The sequence below is a fragment of the Humulus lupulus genome, chromosome 6 (assembly GCF_963169125.1).
Source record: "Humulus lupulus chromosome 6, drHumLupu1.1, whole genome shotgun sequence".
Lineage (NCBI taxonomy): Eukaryota > Viridiplantae > Streptophyta > Magnoliopsida > Rosales > Cannabaceae > Humulus > Humulus lupulus.
The window spans coordinates 88,820,995-88,840,670 of record NC_084798.1 but is presented as its reverse complement, the minus strand read 5'-3'; positions in this window follow the sequence as shown (position 1 = coordinate 88,840,670).

The following is a 19,676-nucleotide window of genomic DNA, read 5'->3' as shown; positions in this document are numbered from 1 at the left end:
TTAGTGGCGGCTTTTAACGTATTAGAGGCATAAATGTTGCCCGTAATATTGTATTATTAAGGCTGACTGCCAAAGTAATAGGGGAGTAAACATCGCCCCTAATGTTTGATTATTAGGGGCGACTTAGTTTGTTGATGCTAATAATGAATATTATGGCTGACTTATATGGGGCAATGGTTTAGGTGCGACATGTCTCCCCTAATGTCATTTGGGGCGCTTTTGGGGGATGTCGTCCCTAATAGTACTTTTTCTTATAGTGGGTGGCCAACTAATAAGGGCGTTACATTGTTCTATTATCATCTTAGGATTACTATTCACCTACTAGTATAGAGTTCTAAGTAGAGTGATAAATTATAACTAATTATTGTGACGAGTATCTAGGTTAAGTGAATTACATACTTAATGAATTTGTTTCCTAGATTAGCTTGTTTTCACTGATGTAATGCTTTTCTTGAGTTAAATAGATCACATGCTTAATAGGTTTATTGCTTGGTAAAAATGATTAATTAATGAGCGCTTAGTTTAATTTATTATAATTGGGAAACTAGGATAATTGACTGCTTAAGTATTATCTGCGGGGTTAATAATTTGATTTGGAAATACAGAATAATTTCATTTATGAATAATTGAATGTGTGTTTAGTAGTGGAGAATGAACTCTTGACTATTTTCAATCCTTGAATTCATATTCAATTATTTTATTTTTTTACTATTTTTATTTTCTTTAATTCTTAAATTCTCAAAATCCCATCTTTATTAACTCTTTGTCAATTAAATAATAAATTTAATTAATAGTCCTCCTGGGATCGACCCTTATTACCACTTTACTAATAATTTAGTGGATAATAAGGAAATTAATCATTAAATTTGGTACGGCTAACGGCACACATCAATCACATAAACATTGATTTTTTTGGGAGATAATTAATAGTGAAACTAAATTGAAAAATTTAAGACTCACCTCCATTATACCATGTTAAGAAATAAAGCTGTTATGGTGGTACACAAAAGCTTCTTTTGTCTTGTAGTCATCATTAGTAGAAAATATTATTCAATGTTTTGTGGTAAAGATTTGTAGGAAAATAATATTCCATGTTTAGTGGTAAAGCATTTATTATTTTATTACATGTTGCTAATGTAATATATTAGGGTTTACGCCTTAAAAGGATGTAAGAAGGCATTTTATTGATTTAAGAAAAAAAATACAATTTAATTATATTTGAATGTTATAATTACTGTTTGAAAATTTTATTCAAGAAAATTTCATATTCATTTATGAGGATATGATCTTGTATTAGTACGAGAGAATTAAGATCATATATAATGAATAAAATAGTCAGTAACATTTTAAAGTATGAAATCCTTACTAAATGATTACCATTTTAAATGATTACTAAAGAAAAAAACTTATGTAACTAAAAAAATACTAAAAAAGAAATCTAAAGGATCAATACCAAACTTCTTGATAGAAGTTTAGTATTGCTCCTTTAGATTTCTTTTCAATAACTCATATAGACTAATACCGAAGTTTTATCCATTTGTAGATGGAACTTCTACAGCAGCTAGGTCTAGAGGGAAGTTGTGAGCATTACGTTCATGCATAACTTCCATACCAAGATTAGCACGGTTAATGATATCAGCCCAAGTATACTAAGCGTACGAGATGCAAGTAATCTAGATTCAGATTATTGATATGGATAGACATCTTGGTAAATGTTTTGTATATAATAGTGATTATATATGACATGACTGATATGAATTAACTATGTTTATAAACTTGCCGTTTGCCATAAATATTTAATTCTTATCATAATAGATGATCATTTGTAGATCAATCTAAATCCTAAGTTATCATGAACTCTTGTTTGTGATTATTAGATGTTTTGATTCATTCGTTAAGTTATCTTAGTATAATGAGGTTAGTGACTTTTGTTTTGGAGATTTAATATCTTGAATGGCTGGAAACATGATTTTGCAATAATGAAATCCACACTTTCCTAATGGATTGGATATTGGTTTCCTTAAGGGATAATTCTTGAACTGAATATTTATTGAGCTCAAATCTATAATTTGATTATAGATTAATTATTCTCTAGTGAATTAATGATACTTCAAGATTAAGAAGTAATTAGAAGGGTAAAATGACAATATTGACTAGCTCTAATTAACGAACCAATAAATGGAGGACAAAACTATATTTATTGATTATATCAATCAACTACAAGAGAAAACTCTGTTAATATAATTCTATAAATACTCAGAGTGCAATTCCATATTTATAGAGGAGTAATCATGGAATTAATAAATAAGATTATTGGATTAAAGAGCTTAATTAATAATCTAGTTTATTGGAGCTTCGTATTATAGGTTCATGGTCCCTAGGTTGCCTCTGTCCTACACTGTCAACGGTAAGGATGTCACAAGAAAGATTTATAGAGAGAATGACTAAATTGCAAAGAAATTATTTTTCTAGGGCAAGAAAATAATTATGTGATAAATATGGGCAATTGATTAATTGTGAATTAATTAATTAACTAACTATATAGGTTTTATTTTGAAAGACTTTATGTTAAAATAAATACTAATCATGTTTGAATTAATGTTTGAGAGAATTTAATTATTATCTTATTATAAGCTAATTTATTTAAAACTTATAGTTTTTAAGATAAAGTTAATTTTGAATTAACAGATATTTATTTCGGAATAAATATCTTGTCTTAAAATTAATTAAACAAACAAATGGGAAAGATCAGTGATAGATATACAATTGTACACACCACTCACTGTAGTCTACAGTGAGTGGCGCCACATGTATATATTCTCATCCCTGGGATTTGAATTTGAATTTTAAATTAATTAATTTATTCAATTATTATTTTTAAACATGATTTAAATTAAGAAATTCTAAAGGTTGTAACTGATGAGTATTATTTTTAAATAAAGATTAATTAAATTAGTAAATTTTCTTTATCATCTCGAAAAGAAGAAATTCTTTTCTAAGTTAGTTGTTTCTAGGTTATCAAACTCTCTCAAAGAAAAAAATGATAGAATCTCTAAACATGAAATTCTAGAAGTTTCTATAGCCTTTCTCTTCTCAAATCTCTCTAGATCTCATGTGATGAGAACTTCTAGAGAGATTAAAATCAACCTGTTATCCAAAAAATTAGCATGGATGACTTGGCAAGTGATCCCTAGACACGTGGCTGACACCTGGAAGAGCTCTGCTAGGGTATCGACCAGAGGATGCACTAAAAGCAGTAAGCTGCCCGGTCTTACCTGCGACCAGCCTGGTCGATGGTTCCGCATACAAAGTAACATTAATGTGAAGATCTTTGTAAATCCCAAATTTAACTCACATAATCTTCGGAATATCCGATTATTCAGGGGAGAGTATCTGTAACAATCTTTTGTAATCCCCCTTGAGCCTATAAATGGCAAAAGATAGCTCAAGGAAGGGACTTTTGGCTTTTGAATCATTTGAGATTAGAGTAATTCTCCTAGTGATATTGTATTTTTCTTCAGAGGTTAGTGAAACTCATTGAACCCTTGTTCTTTGATCACTCCTTTGATTCTTATATTAATAACAATCTAAGTGGACGTAGGTTATTAAAAGATCCTGGGGCCGAACCACTATAAAAACATCGTGTTGTTATTACTTTTTGTCATTACGTTCTTCTCTACACATTCATTCATATCAAGCATATTCTGACTCCATGTCAGTTGACCAAAATCTGGGTCAACATTCTGGTACTTTCGTTGAGAGCTTGATTTATCATTGCTGAGAAAACTAATGGCGAAAACTGGAAGGAAAGCTGGACAGGCGGCCACTGCTGCGCCATCAAATCCACCTCCTCCACCCCCTGCAAGCGTGGCGGAGGATGAACCACATCTGGACTTTGAGGAGGAAGAAATGGATGATGCAACGCTGAAGAGTACCCTAGGGGCGTTGTAGGAGGAGCTGGCTAGTCTGAAAGCCAGTCAAGAGACTGCTGCCGAAGTTGTGGCGCGGCAGCAGCAGGAAATTGAACGGCAGCGCGCGGAATTAAGCGAAAGGCAGACGGAGATGGACCGCCGCCAGAGCGAAGCCATGGTAGCCCTCGAGGCGGCCTTGTAGCTGGCAAGGAATTAGGCCGCAGCTGTTTCACAGCCTGACCAACCTGTCAATGGGCCACCCCAGAGGGGTCCTAATCCAAGCCCACCGATCCAGCCTTCGAGTCCGCAAAGGCCCGACCAGCCTCAAGCGCCCCATGACGATGTCCCGCTGGACCCTGAGGCGCATCCACCATCCCAAGCTGGTCGCGTCAATCCCCCGCAACAGAGGCAGAATAGGGCCGAGCATCAGCCTCGTAGTCCTAGACGCCGTAGGGGTGATGAGCCAAACCTACCGAATAGAGGTCAGTACCCCCCTGGTAACAGGAGGGACTCAGAGTTAGGCTCTGCGGTCCGGGGTCCCCCACGGCATGATAATGCACGGGGACACCACGACCAGCGCAGGCCGCCCTCTAACGTTCGAAACTATTCATCCAGGCACCGAAATCGGGGGAACAGCCAATCCCACCATAGCCAATCAAGGTTCAGAGATGGCCATGGGTATAATGAGGCAGACTCAGGCAAGGGAAACGCTGGCTGAAGGAATGAAGAAAGAGTTAAAGGCAGGAGCCAGGTGCCTCAAGATGACCAACCCGATAGACGGGATGCTGAGGGGCAGCCTAGGCAAAATAATGTCTTCAACCGGCTCGGGGGTAGTGAGAAGCGGAGAAGAGACGAAGATTTGAGAGACGTACTCAACGATCGCCGCGAGCGGCATGGCGAGAACGTCCCCCCAGCAACAGATGCCATAGCAATTCCAGCCGCGGTACAGGCCCAGATAGACGCCCTCAACCAAGAAGTGCAACAACTAGTCGGGGGAAGGACATCTTATATCGACCACGATAGGAGGAAAGGCACTCCTTTCGTGCAAAGGATAGCTAACGCCGAAACTCCAAGCAAGTTCAAAATGCCTACACTTCCAAACTTTGATGGGTATGGAGACCCAGTGTCTCATGTCAATAAGTTTGAAATTCAGATGGACATTCAGAAAGTGTCCGAAGACGCTCGGTGCAGGATCTTTCCTGCAACACGTTCTGAAGCTGCGCAGGAATGGTTTTTTAAGTTCCCTCCCGCAAGCATAGTTTCCTGGGAAATGTTCGTAAGGGAGTTTTACGGACAGTTCTATGCAGGTCGTGTGCATCCGACCGAAGCAAACCAACTGGTTGAAATTCGCCAGCAGGATGGAGAATTAGTAAAGGACTACATCCAGCGCTTTATGCGAGTGGCAGCTGGAGCGAAAACGGTGGGGGACGAAGGCAAAATGATGGCCATTACCGCAGGAGTTAAACGTCGTTCTCCTCTCTGGAAAAGTCTCCGAAAGGAAAGAGTGAGAACTACCCAAGAATTTTTGGACCGAGCTGATCGCTACATCAAGCTCGAAGAAGCCATTGCTGACGATGGAAAGCCCTCGAACAAAGATAAGAAGGCTTCCGAACCCGCCAAAGCCGCCAATGGTTCCAAACCTAATGGCAACGGCAAAGGCAACGATAGTGGCAAGAATGGTGGAAAACGGCCGTATAACGAGCCTTCCACCTCCGACAATAAACGAGCCAAGGGTAATCGTTATGAACCTCAGTTCACTAACTACACTGCCCTCGTTGAGTCTCAGGGAGAGATTTATCAGGCCACAAGTTCTAGTATGCCTTACAAAAAACCTGGCCCCATTCGAAAGGATATTTCGAAAAGAGACACTACCAAGTTCTGTCGTTATCATAACGACTACGGACATGACACCAATGAATGCAACCAGTTAAAAGACGAAATCGAGTTCCTTATTAGACAAGGACACTTGAGAAGATACGTACGGGCCTCGGGAAATTCCCAACGAGAAGCTCCGAGTAGCAATGAGCAGGCGCCCGCGCGCCAACGCTCGCCACCCTTACAGCCTACCCCCGTGACTGGCACACTCTTAACCATCTGTGGAGGCCCGAACCTCGCGGGAAATAGCAGAAAGGCCAGTGAACGATACGCTCGGACTCTGCGCCACGACCAGGACATCGAGATGATGACTGTGGACGACCGTGCACCAAAAAAGGCTCGGTCAGAGGAAGGTGAGATAACCTTCTCTGATGGCAATGCCCAACACGTCCGGTTCCCACATTCCGATCCGCTGGTCGTGGACATCCAGATGGCCAACATGATGGTGAAGAGAGTACTGGTCGATACAGGAAGTTAAGTGAATATCCTATATAAATCAACACTGGAACGCATGAAATAGTCCGTTAAGGACTTGGAGCCCTGCAACCAGACGATATACGACTTCTCTGGAGAAGGACTCGCCGCCGCCGGGTTGATCAAACTGCCAGTAACGACGGGTACAGCGCCTGCAACAAGGACATTACTCGCCACTTTTGTAGTGGTCGATTGTCCCTCGGCGTACAATGCCGTTATTGGAAGGCCTATACTGGTTGATCTACGGGCCGTCATCTCAATGTGGCACTTGGCCATGAAGTTCCCAACAGACGCGGGGGTAGGACGCATGTTGGGAAACCAGAGGGAAGCCAGGGAGTGCTACAACGCCTTAATCACAAAGGCGAAGAGTGGAACGTCGAAGAGCAGTACCTCAGATAGGTTGCAAATGGTAGGTGATACACAAGCCCAATCCGGTGATGAAGTCACCAAATAGGGTGTTGCCCAAAGTGAGGATAGAGACTTAGATCCTCTCTTTGGGGATTTTGAAGAAAACGTTCGACCCGTTGAGGACCTGGAGGAGGTCCAACTCGACAAAGAAGACCCGACCAGAGTTGTAAAGGTTGGGAAAAACTTAGAGCCTACCACGAAGCACGCAGTGGTGGAATTTTTGCGAAAGAACCAGAAGGTTTTCGCCTGGTCGCATAAAGACATGGCTGGGATAGATCCTGTAGTTATCAGCCATGTCCTGAACATAGACAAGACCTTTCCACCCGTGCAACAAAAGAGAAGGCTGCTCGATAAAGATAGATCGAGAGCCTTAAAAGAAGATGTTGAAAGACTAAAGGAGAATGGGTTCATCAGGGTGGCATTTTATCCATCATGGGTCTCCAATCTAGTGCTGGTTCCCAAGCCTAATGGCAAGTGGCGGACCTGTGTGGATTTTACAGACCTCAATAAAGCCTGCCTAAAAGACTGCTTCCCACTCCCAAGGATCGACCAGCTGGTCGATGCAACTGCAGGGCACGAGATCCTCTCGTTCATGGATGCATATTAGCATGCACCCCCCTAACGAGGATCACACCCCCCTGACGAGGATCACACCAGCTTTTGAACCGATACGGGCTTATACTGTAACAAAGTAATGCCCTTCAGACTGAAAAACGCAGGTGCGACTTACCAACAGCAAGTCAAACACATGTTTAAGGAGCTGATCGGAGTAAACATGGAGGTATACATAGACGACATGCTGGTAAAGTCTAAGAAGGCAGAAGGACATGTAAGGGATTTACAGAAGTGCTTTGATGTATTGAACAAATACCAAATGAAGTTAAATCCCCTTAAATGTTCCTTCGGAGTTGGATCAGGGAAGTTTTTGGGGTTTATTGTAAATTCAAGAGGAATCGAGGCCAACACCGACAAGATAAAAGCCCTGATCGACATGAAGTCGCCAGAAAGGATCAAAGATGTACAAAGCTTAATCGGGAGGATCGCAGCCCTAAGTAGATTTATTTCGAAATCAACAGACAAGTGTGTCCCTTTTTTCAATCTACTTAGAGGAAATAAGAAGTTCGAATGGACGATAGACTGCGAACAAGCGTTCCAAGCCTTAAAGGCCCATATGGCACAACCTCCCATCTTATCAAAGCCAATCGAAGGAGAAACTTTGTTTGTTTACCTGGCGATTACTGAAGTTGCTGCTAGCACGGTACTAGTGCGAGAGGAAGAAGGCGTACAGAAAGCAGTCTACTATGTCAGGAAGAGACTGATCGGGGCAGAATTGAGATATCCACCAATCGAGAGGTTAACATATTGCTTAATCCTGGCCTCTAGGAAGCTACGCCCCTACTTTCAAGCCCATCCTATTACAGTTCTAACTGACCAGCCCCTTCGGCAAGTCCTCCAAAAACCAGAGGCGGCTGGGCGATTATTAAAATGGGCAGTCGAACTAGGGCAGTTCGACATAACTTATTCACTGCAAGCAGCAGTCAAGGGACAAGTTTTGGCCGACCTTATTGCAAAGTTCACTGAACTCCCAGACAGCGAACAGTGCGAACAGCCTAAAGCGCCTAAGCCTCAAGACAAAGCTCCTTCGTGGAAGTTATACACGGATGGGTCGTCCAACGAATCCCATGCTGGAGCAGGAGTGATATTGATAACGCCGGAAGGGCATCGATTTCACTGTGCCATCAGGTTCGACTTCACCGCGTCGAATAACAAAGCTGAGTATGAGGCACTCCTCGCTGGATTGAGAATGGCAAAGGATATGAGCATAAAGACGCTTGATATCTATAGTGATTCACACCTGGTGGTGAATCAGGTCCTAGGAGAATATCAAGCGTGAGGCTTAAAAATGGTGGCCTACTTAAATAAAACAAAAGACCTGCTGGCCCAGTTCACTAAATACACCCTCCAGCAAATTCCGCGAGATCAGAATTCAAATGCAGATGCCTTAGCCAAACTCGCAAGCGCGAAGGATGCTGACACTTTGAACATTGTGCCAGTAGAAAGACTGAGTAAGCCAAGCATAGAAGCGGCCGAATCCAGTATGGAGATTCGAATGGAAGATACATGGATGGCACCTTATTTGGAGTATCTAACAAATGGTATGCTACCAACAGATAGAAACAAAGCCAGAACTCTACAAAGGCGAGCCGCTAGGTACATACTGGTCGATGGTGTTATGTACTGAAGAGGATATTCAATGCCACTACTCAGATGCGTTACACCTGAAAAAGCCAAGGAACTCATAAAAGAGGTGCATGAAGGCTTCTGTGGGGATCACGCTGTGGGGTAGAGTTTGGCAAAGAAGATTCTGAGACAAGGCTACTTCTGGCCAACTATGAACGAGGATTCGATGGGGTTTGTACGAAGATGTGATAAATCTCAAAGATTCTCCATGATTCCACGAGCAGCTCCAAACGAATTGAAACAGATGCAAAGTCCGTGGCCTTTTGCAGTATGGGGGATAGATTTGATTGGATCCCTACCTACAGGGAAAGGCGGAGTAAAGTACGCAGTCGTAGCAGTCGATTAATTCACCAAATGGGCCGAAGCTGAACCGCTCTCTACCATCACGACCAAGAAAATACTTGACTTTGTTATCAAGAACATTGTCTGTCGATATGGTTTGCCTAGAAAGATAGTTTCGACAACGGAACCCAATTTGACAGCGATTTATTCACCGATTTCTACGAAAGACATGGAGTCATTAAAAGCTTTTCTTCAGTTGCACACCCCCAGGCGAATGGGCAGGTCGAAGCCGTGAATAAAACTCTTAAAGACACCCTGAAGAAGAGGCTTGAAGAAGCTAAGGGAGTGTGGCCAGAGCAACTGCCTGAAGTCCTCTGGTCGTATAGAACGTCTCACCGAACAGCGACAGGACATACCCCATTTTCCTTAGCCTATGGATATGAGGCAATGTTGCCTGTCGAATTAGATCCCCCCTCACATCGACGCCTAACATACGACCAGGACCAGAACAGCCAACTGATGATGGAATCCCTAGACTCGATTGACGAGATACGGGAGAAGGCCCAACTCCGAGTTACTGCATACCAACAAAAAGTCGCTCGGTACTTTAACTCCAAAGTTAAAGAAAGAAAATTCAACTTTGGAGACTTGGTGCTACGACGAGTTTTCTTGAATACCTGCGACCCTACTACTGGAGTGCTTGGACCTAATTGGGAAGGACCTTACCAGATTGAAGAAGTCCTTCATCCGGGCACCTACAAATTTGGACGCTTAAACGGAGATCTCGTTCCACGTTATTGGAATGGAGAACACCTGCGCAAGTATTATCAGTGAACAGTCCTTTTTAAAGGACTAGCTTGTATTAATTTTTCTTTTTACAAGTTTGGCAAAGAGGGTTAGCCACACTGTATGGCTAATCACTCGTATATGTAAGATTCTATTTCAGAATCGCTCGTAAAGACATGTTTAGTCCATTTTTAATACGAGATTATAAGGGACTGTGCGCAGCCAATCATTCTTGCCAACCTTTGTAAATTTATATTTACAAGTATTTGTTCATTACGTGTGTTGTTTTGCTGTATTACAAGTATTACTTTTTCACCCGAGCAGAAATGTTCGAACAGGTCGTGGTCAAGGCAAGTGACCAAGGACCTAAAGCTCCTCGATCACTTGGGGGGCATATAAGGCACATCGATAGCAAAGCGTACCATGAGGTATGTAAACACATGAATAAAATGAGTGAAAGCATGCTAAGGTACTTAGAGTATTTTTCAAAATTTATATTTTGTTAAATCATGCCAAAGTACTATGCTAAGTTCGGTCATACAGACAAATGTTATAATAAATGAAAATGTTATAGCATCATGCAATCTTTTACACCGCAAGCATCACTGCTTGGATGTAACTGTTCAAATAAAAGGAAAAGTTTGCTGCCCATGCAACAAAGTTTAAAATAAAAGATATTTTCTTTACATCACGACCCGTGGGTCATGTAATCAAAAGAAAAAATAAATGAAAAAGCTTAAGAGGCATTGGGAGCAGGAGGGTCCTTAGCAGCATTCTGGGTGACGACATCCTCAGCAGCCCCTTCTTCCTCTACGCCAGCGATGCTTGAGGAAACAGGGATCCTTGCTCTTGCCTCCTCTTCATCCAGTGGGGCAGTGCAGCGAGCCAGCTCGGCAGCCCTGATATCCTCTGAAAGATAGCTGAAGTCGACTCCCTGATTGTGTTTCTAGAAGCTGTAGAAACATCGGAGCGTCGTCCTCTTGTACCTTTCCAGATTTTTGGAGTTGTCAAGCTCCAGTTGCTTTACTTTGCCCTCAAGAGTGGCGATGGCCTCGTCCTAGGGCTTAAGCACCTCTTCCAATCTTTTGACTTCGCGAAGATGGGTTCGGCTGGCATCTTGATACTCCTGCCTCAATTTTATCGCGGCCTCCTTTGCAGCTTCAGCCTCCGACAACTTGGTCACCGCAGCATCCCTCTGTTGAACTATCGCCTCCAACTCCTTAGTATGCCTGGCCTTTGCAGCCGAAAGCTCCTCGGCTGCTTTCACCTGATACCTCTCAATGGCCTTTGCCCTAGCCTGCTCGATGGTGGTTTGGGTGCGGGTGCGAGCAGTGGTGGCAGACAGCAATGCCTGAGAACTAAGGATAAAAGTTAGAACCTGCGGCAAAGACTTAAAGACTGAAGCCAAAAAGATTAAAGAAGTACTTACGCTGGCTATTTCGTTCAAGGTCCTGTTCAGGATTAGGTCGACCGTCATATTTTCTGCCTCAACCATTGCATCCTTGACACGGTCATTTTTCCCGATATACGCAATGCGGTCTTTGGCTGCTCGTATGGTACGGCTCGAGAGTTTGGCCCCAAGAGTTTCCTCCCGTTTGTCTTGTTCCCTTCTGGGCGCAGCCGGAGGAGGGTTCATTGGGGCAGGGGGAGTCTCTTTCTCAGCAGGGGCCGGAGGATGAGCAGAAGTTTGCCAAACAGGCACGTCTCTAGGAGGGTCTTCTGTTCGACTCTTTTTTGCAGGACCCTGGCTCGTCTCGCCAGTTTGTCTCCGTGACGACTTCCTCCGAAGCTGAGGAACTTCCTCTTCCTCCTTAGCCTGGTATAAGTCGAAGACATTGAGAGTGGCCATATCTGCACACAAGTAAAAATATGCAAAGGGTAAAGATAAAAGCAGATGAAGACTCTCTATCAAAACGAAAAAGAAGGTCACAAAGTTAGTACCCGAGCTACAACTACTGGTCGCTATACTATTGACTCTATTAGTCACACATTCACTATCTGGCATGAAGAAGTCTGACCCTAGATTTGGAGTATATGTAAAGTTGCCCTCCCCGTCAAACAAATGACAGGAAATTGGCAAACTATTTAAAAGCAAAATAATTTTACCGTTCTCATCAGAGGACTCCCCCAGGTCCACAACTGGCTCTTTGGCCTTTTGTTTCCCCTTGCCTTGGGGAGCAGAAGGCCTTTTTGCGGAAGGATTGCCCGTGGGCTCCCTGATTGAAACCCCCGTCGGCCTCCTTCGAGGAGGAGACACAGGAGATTGCTGCTCGGGAACCCCCTCGGCAGTGGCATCATCTACCACGGACCCTCTTGTTTCATGGCAAGGAGCCAGAAGGCCAGGCAGCCTCAAGTTTTCATCAGTGACCAGGGACTTGACGCTTTTTGCTGCGTCGGTCATCCTGGCCAATGTATTGGACCTTAACACCATGTCTAGTGTTCGGGTCGGACGTAACCATGGGCCTGAAAGACAAATTACAGTTTGAGAAAAATGAAAGGAGACCCTTTGATTAAAATTATCGACCAGTCAAAGACGACACTCACCTCCTCGAGCGAAGGCCAGGTTGTTGCTGGTTATGTTCGGTGTAAGGAAGTACTCCTTACTGTACTGCCCCACGTTCGATATGTGCGTAGTATCACTCAGGAACGTCCGGTTGGTCTCCTGGTGACAGAAGTGGAGGAAACCCGTTCCGTATTGTTGTGGGTTGGATTTAAGGTCAAAAAGATAGTTGACCTCATGAGGGGTAGGTTCTGGCCATTTCTTGAGTTTGTACAGGATATAGAGTGCAGCCAACATTCTATATCCATTTGGAGTAATTTGGAAGGGGGGACACCGAAATAATTGGCCACCCCCTCATAAAAAGGATGTAGAGGGAGGTAAGCCCCCGCCTCTAAGTGATACCGAGACCAGGCACTATATATGCCCCCAGGGAGGTTAGCCCTTTGGTCTGCGGCAGGAATTTTAATGGAAACCCCTGTAAGAGGGTATTTCCTGAAGTAGTTAGCAACCATCCGAAGGGTCACTCCGCTGGTCGGGGAGGTATACCACTCGACATCAGGCAGATTCTGATGGCGAGGGAAGGCTCTAATTTGGATGTTAGGGTCAGGAACAAGATTGTCTCAACCGCTGGTCGAGGGAGCCCTAGCCTGCGAATCAGGCTGGGCAGGACAATTTGGACTGTTTTCAAACTCAGGTCTTTTCTTGCCTACGGATTTGGAACGGGCCATTTGAGGAGGAGAAGGACGAGGTCTGGTAGAGGATCGTGAGAAGGGAATCTCGTGGACTCGGTCGGCCGGTTGTTCTTCGCCTTCAAGCAACTGGGCGAGAAGGTCGTCGTCGATGGGCCGTTCACCTCCCCACAAATCTAGCATCAATGTCTGCAAACAGAAGAATGGGGAGGTGAGGATAAAGAATTTTTAAAGGCTTTTTAGAATAACGCTGGTTGAGTATAAAAGCCAAGCTTTTATACAACAGCATTCTAACAAAAAGCTAAATTTTCCGCACGAACAGTTTGAAAGACGGATCAAAGGGTGAAAGTAAAAAGTTTTTTCAAGAAAGCTTTTTCAACTCCCCTTAGGGCGGGAAAAACCTATTTTCCAACTAGCCTAAAGATCGAATTTTTACTTCGATTTTACGTCCTAGAAGTATGATCCTGACTATTAAACTAACTTGTAACCCTTTTTTGCCTACAAAACATTCTACTCACAAGCGTCTCAAACCAGAAACAGATGAACTCAAACAGTCAACATACAGAAGCATGCACCATGAAAATTTGAAGCATAAGAATTCGAAAAATTACCAAGAAAATGATCGTGGAGATAGAAAAAGGGTCTTCGGAGATCAAGGAACTCTCAGGCTGAGTCTTGAAAATGCAGAAGAACGGTCTCAGGAGAAGTTTAAAACTCTGGTTTTTAGGGTTTCTTGTGAAGACAATGGCATGCGTAAAAAGAAAAGGAAGATTTCGAAGGTATTATATAAGTTTGTCTGTGGCATTAAAAAGGTGTAATCATCAGTTTCCCTTTTTCAAAGTATGGGGAAGCGGAATGGCCGTCGAATTATTACTGGGGAACCGAAAAGTCATGATTAGATAGAAGTAGGTTACTTTTTCCAAGAACACACGAAGGGTTCTGACACGTATGGTGGGGTTACCGAAGAGTCGTTTGCTCAAAAGTTTATTTACTGCTCGTGATAAATAAACTTGGGGGGCAAATGTTATCCAAAAAATTAGCATTGATGACGTGGCAAGTGATCCCTAGACACGTGGCTGACACCTGGAAGAGCTCTACTAGGGTATCGACCAGAGGATGCACTAGAAGCAGTAAGCCGCCCGGTCTTACCTGCGACCAGCCTGGTCGATGGTTCCGCATACAAAGTAACATTACTGTGAAGATCTTTGTAAATCCTGAATTTAACTCACATAATCTCCGGAATATCCGATTATTCAGGGGAGAGTATCTGTAACAATCTTTTGTAATCCCCCTTGAGCCTATAAATAGCAAAAGATAGCTCAAGGAAGGGACTTTTTGCTTTTGAATCATTTGCGATTAGAGTAATTCTCCAAGTGATATTGTATTGTTCTTCAGAGGTTAGTGAAACTCATTGAACCCTTGTTCTTTGATCACTCCTTTGATTCTTATATCAATAACAGTCTAAGTGGACGTAGGTTATTACCAGATCCTGGGGCCGAACCACTATAAAAACATCGTGTTGTTATTACTTTTTGTCATTACGTTCTTCTCTAGACATTCATTCATATCAAGCATATTCTGACTCCGTGTCAGTTGACCAAAATCTGGGTCAACACAACCTATGAATCTTACGTGCCCACATACGTCCTTGTGTGTTATAGGAATGACTAGGCGGACTAAGGTGTGAGCTTTCATAAGGATAGGAAGACCGTTGATTTTACAGAAAGAATCAAGGATAATTGATAGGCTACGAGAGGTAATCTCTATTCATTGTATGTGTTATTTTATACATCTATATATATATGTATGATCTTGGTTGGTATTAATAATTTTTTGAAAATCCCTTTCCCTATACTTTCTACTGCGTATTTTGTTATTTAATACTAACAACTAGTACCAGAGTAGTCTGCATATATATATATATTAAATTCTATGTGAATTTCTTTAATTTTTATATGCATATTTGATATGTATATAGAATGGATGGATATGTTTTTGGAATGTATGGTTGAATGATAGATTGTTAATTATATGGTGATGTTGTTTTAGGAATTGAATTTTAATGTTTCTTAGATCTTGTGTAAGCCATATGGGGCATAGGAATTTTCATAATTTTTATTTTTGAAATTTGAATGTAAAAATTCTAGACACGAGGAGAAAAAGGGACCTGAGCCAAGAGGCTCGAGCTTCACACCAGCCACGTGCACAAGGGCCCATGCCCCTGCACCCAGTTGCGCAAGCCCAAGCCCCCTACGCCCAGCCTCGCGGTCTCCTGCGCCTTGTGCCCTTGCCGCAAGCGTCAGTGCGCCCAGCCTCTCAAGCCCACTGCACCCCGTTGCGTGTGCCTTATCCCTGCAGCCACCTGCAGCAGCCATGCCCGAGCCCTTTGGAGGCTTGCCCTTGCCGTCAGCTCTAGCTAGGGCACCATTCTTGGTGCCCAACAATATACCTATTTTTGTGTTGATTATCTTTTATTTAATTGAGTTTTTGAATTGTATGAATTTGAAAGATTAATTACCTTATTTTATTTTTATTAGAAAAATAAAATATCTTTAATTGGTTAAGATCTTGTCTTAAATTTAAATAATTATTTGTATTTAATTCTTTTAATTATTTAAATTCAACTAAATTATAAACAAAAATGGTTTTCTAATAAAAAATTAGTATTAATTAGAAAATTTGTTTCCAATTACTTATTTTTACCTAATAGATTCCTAAGAATTAGGAAGATGGTCCTATATGAGAAGAGAAGTAGTTTGGAGTCTTGCAAATAAATGAAGCACGTTTTATAATTTAAATTTCTATTTTTTCAAGGGTTGTAAATTTAAAAATACCCAATAGTACTCGATTCATCATTTATTGTATTTATTTAAATAAATGTTAATTCGTGTTTCATTGATAACATGATCATGCGTTAGCCTATTACATGCCATTCATGAAACCTCACACATTTTTGATTAATCACGCATCTTTTAGAAACATGATTATCTAGGAATGGCGTAAGTGTATATATGAATTGTTTTGGTGAAATCAATTGCATGTGAACTTCTAAGTCTTAAATTAGTTAAAACTTGGTAAATCACACCATAATAAAGACAATAGTTATTATAGACCTTTAAGATAACCAACTTTATTTAAAAAAGTGTTTCAATAAAGTTTGATAAATGTAATGGGTAATTATTTAGATCACATTAATTGTAGAAACAGACTCTTTTATAATTATATGTTTTTGTAAATAATTAAATTCACAGGGTTATTAATAAACTAGTAATTAATTTAGAATTAATTGATTAGTTTAATAAACACATTTATTTTAAAATAGTAAGTGAGAGAATGTTAACATCTCAATGTGACCTATGATCTCTTTTATTAGTACAACACTGTGAAATATGAATAGGGCTTCTAGGCGGCTTTGTTTTCGTGCCCCTATGGAAGGTTTCTAGACATATTAATAACAAGGTTGACTTCTTACGAATATATGAAAGAGTGATGTATTTTATACTTGATCGACCCTAAGGCGACACTCTCTAAGTTAAGTCATAATTTCTGAAATAATGAGCTAAACTTACAAATATACAATTACACTTTTATAGTGGGTAATTGTATCTTGACCAAACTAGTGATACTTTATTTTTAAAAGATAAAATATGAGTTATTTTAAGTTTTAAATAATAAAGATAAGATTGTTTTATAAGTGTTGTCCGTGATTTCATTATTCGACACGTGGCAGTCATTAGACAAGTAATTAAGCTCCTTGTGAGATAGTGAAGTTCTGCAGAGCTTGCCCAGAGCTCTTCAGAGTCTAGTATTTACCCTAGCAGGTCGAATTTACCTTAGGCGTGGATGTCTCCAAGTGAGACCACGTTCGAAGGACAACCCTAGAGGTCCTCTTGTCTTCTTGATCAGATAGTCCTCCCGATCTAAGAGCTTTTTCCTTAGGCCTAGAGAGGACGCCAGGTGTTAATCATTGTAGCCTTGCGCCAAAACAAGATTTTCTGTCATCTTTTTGGGTGCCTCGAGTAGCGGCGTTGATTTCGCACACCCAACAATTTGTATTTACCACAACATCCCCTGACACGGGAAAACGTGCAGTCGCACCCTGACAGTGTCAAAGACGTGTCTCCTGTAAAGCTTGTGGGCTGCAGCCTACGTATTGAGCCCCCTACGATACGCACGGGCCCATAGTCTTTATTATAATATTCAGATGGGTTAAATAGCAATTAACTCTCCCAAATAATTTGGGAATATTTGTAATTAATGATATTAATGACCTTCAACACCTATAAATAGGGCTAGGATACCATTGTTAAAGAGTTCACAACTTTTGTACTCAGAGAAAACTCCCATTGAAGCTTGTCATCTCAAGCTTCAAGAAATCTAATACTAAAGACTTGTGGACTAGGGTTGTTTTATAACCTGAACCATGTAAAACCTTGGTGTTTATCTTCATTATTTTCTTTAAGTTATGTTGTTAAGTTGATAGCGAAAAAGGTAGTCAACGTTTTGGTACTTTCATTGAGAGCTTGAGGAAAGCTTGAAGAAACACTCATGATGACCGCGCGTAGATACGCCGAAGATGACGTTGTTCCTCCCACCAGAGCTGAGGGAGGAGAAACCAACCAGCCACCTCCACATGACTTCCCAGAGATGGCCTAAGAAGATTACAATGAGAAAGTCGATACGATAGTGAAGATGACAAGTTTTATGAGGAAGACTATCCTCAGCCTATGGTTGTGGAGGATCAGCCAGTGGTGGTGGTGCTCCACGGCCATATTGCCTCCCAGTAGCAAAACCTTGATGCTTAGGATGGGAATATCGCTGCCTTCCATGAGATCATTAACTCCATGAGAACTACTCTGGCGGCCCAAGGGATGCGAGTTGACCCTCATGGCGAAGTACCACCAAGGCAGACAGCTAGCGTGCCACCTGCGCACCAAATTGGAGTGCCACTTGCAAATGTAGTAGGCATACCTCTCGAGCACTCGCTGGCATGGCGGGATATCCGCTAGCTGGTGTGCCACCTGCACACCCAACTTGAGCTTGAACCCCACCTGCACCACAAGATCATGATAAAGGGAAGATAGATGATGACCCTGCGTAGGCACAGAAGAGAACTCGTTGGGCTTCTGAACCTGCTTAGGCCCCGAGGCCAAGGTTCAATGAAGGCTAGTGGTGTAGTGCTGAAATACAATGCCAAGCCGCCAGTGTCCACGGAACCTAGGGTGCCCAGCCTATGTGCACCACATCAGAATACGTCAAATCCAATGGGGAAAAAAAAGTAGAATACCCCGAGGATGGTGGTTGCCACCAAGATCAGCCAGACCTATGAGATAGCCTTAATGCTCTTAGAGGTAATGTAACTCTCAAGGACAACCCTGGGTGGATACATGGGCCTTACCTCCGAGACAACCTTAATGCTCAGAGGAGAGAACTCCCGCCATAGAGTGCCAACTAGGACCGTGATCCTCTCCGTGCCGATCTGGAGGATTTGAAAAGGATAATGCTTCGAATGGCCTGAAAGCAAGGACACAACTCTGACTTGGAAGATGAGGATGGGGAGCCGTGTGCTCCTCACATCGTGGAAGCCCCACTACCACGAGGCTTCAAGATTCCATCTATCACTTCATACAACGGAGGAAAAGATTCCGCCGATGATCTCTCAAATTTTAACAGATTGATGTCGTTCCATCGCATGTCTAAGGACGCGAAGTGTCATATTTTCCCATTGACTCTCATGGGATCATCAGACGAGTGGTTCAAGAAGCATAAGCCGAGATCCATTCATTCTTGGCATCAAATTTCCTCATCATTCCGAAGACAATTCATAGCTTCTCAGAAGGTGAGTTTCGAGGTCAATTTTTTGGCTAACATAAAGTAGGGACCCCTCAAAACCCTTAAGGCTTACATCAACCGCTTCAATGAGGAAGCGGCTAGGAGCAAGAGGCTCGATGATGACCAGCAACTGATGGCCCTAAAGGCTAGCATCAAAGCAGGTTCCCCACAATGGGATGATGTCCAACCGAGGGGATGCCACCGGCTCGATGAATTCATTCGTCGAGCCCAAGAGTATATTAATTGGAAGGATGCCCAGATTGGGGCATTCAGAGGACCTTTGTCCTTCCCCGCGCCATCAGCCCTAAACGCCACTGTTCTAGGTGTTCAGTACTCACCGTACACTTTTGCCCCAACAAGTGTTTTGAGTGCCTTTCCATTTAGCCTAATTGCTCAGCCGACCAGCTTCAGTGCCATGCCAAGAACTAGTTTCAGTGCTGCACCGACGGGCTATGGAGAAGCTCTTAGTGGATATAATGCTTTTTAGCCTACATTCAATGCTAGAATGATGACTCTGGCTCAGGCCATGGCACCCAGCGAGAGCAGACGCGGGGGAAAAGGCAAGGGAAGAAAGCCCAAACAGACTAAAGCAACTTTGACTATCTATGGAGCAGCTCTTGATGAGAGGTACGCCCCATAGTATTCCAAATACTCGAACTTGGTAGACACTCAGGAGAA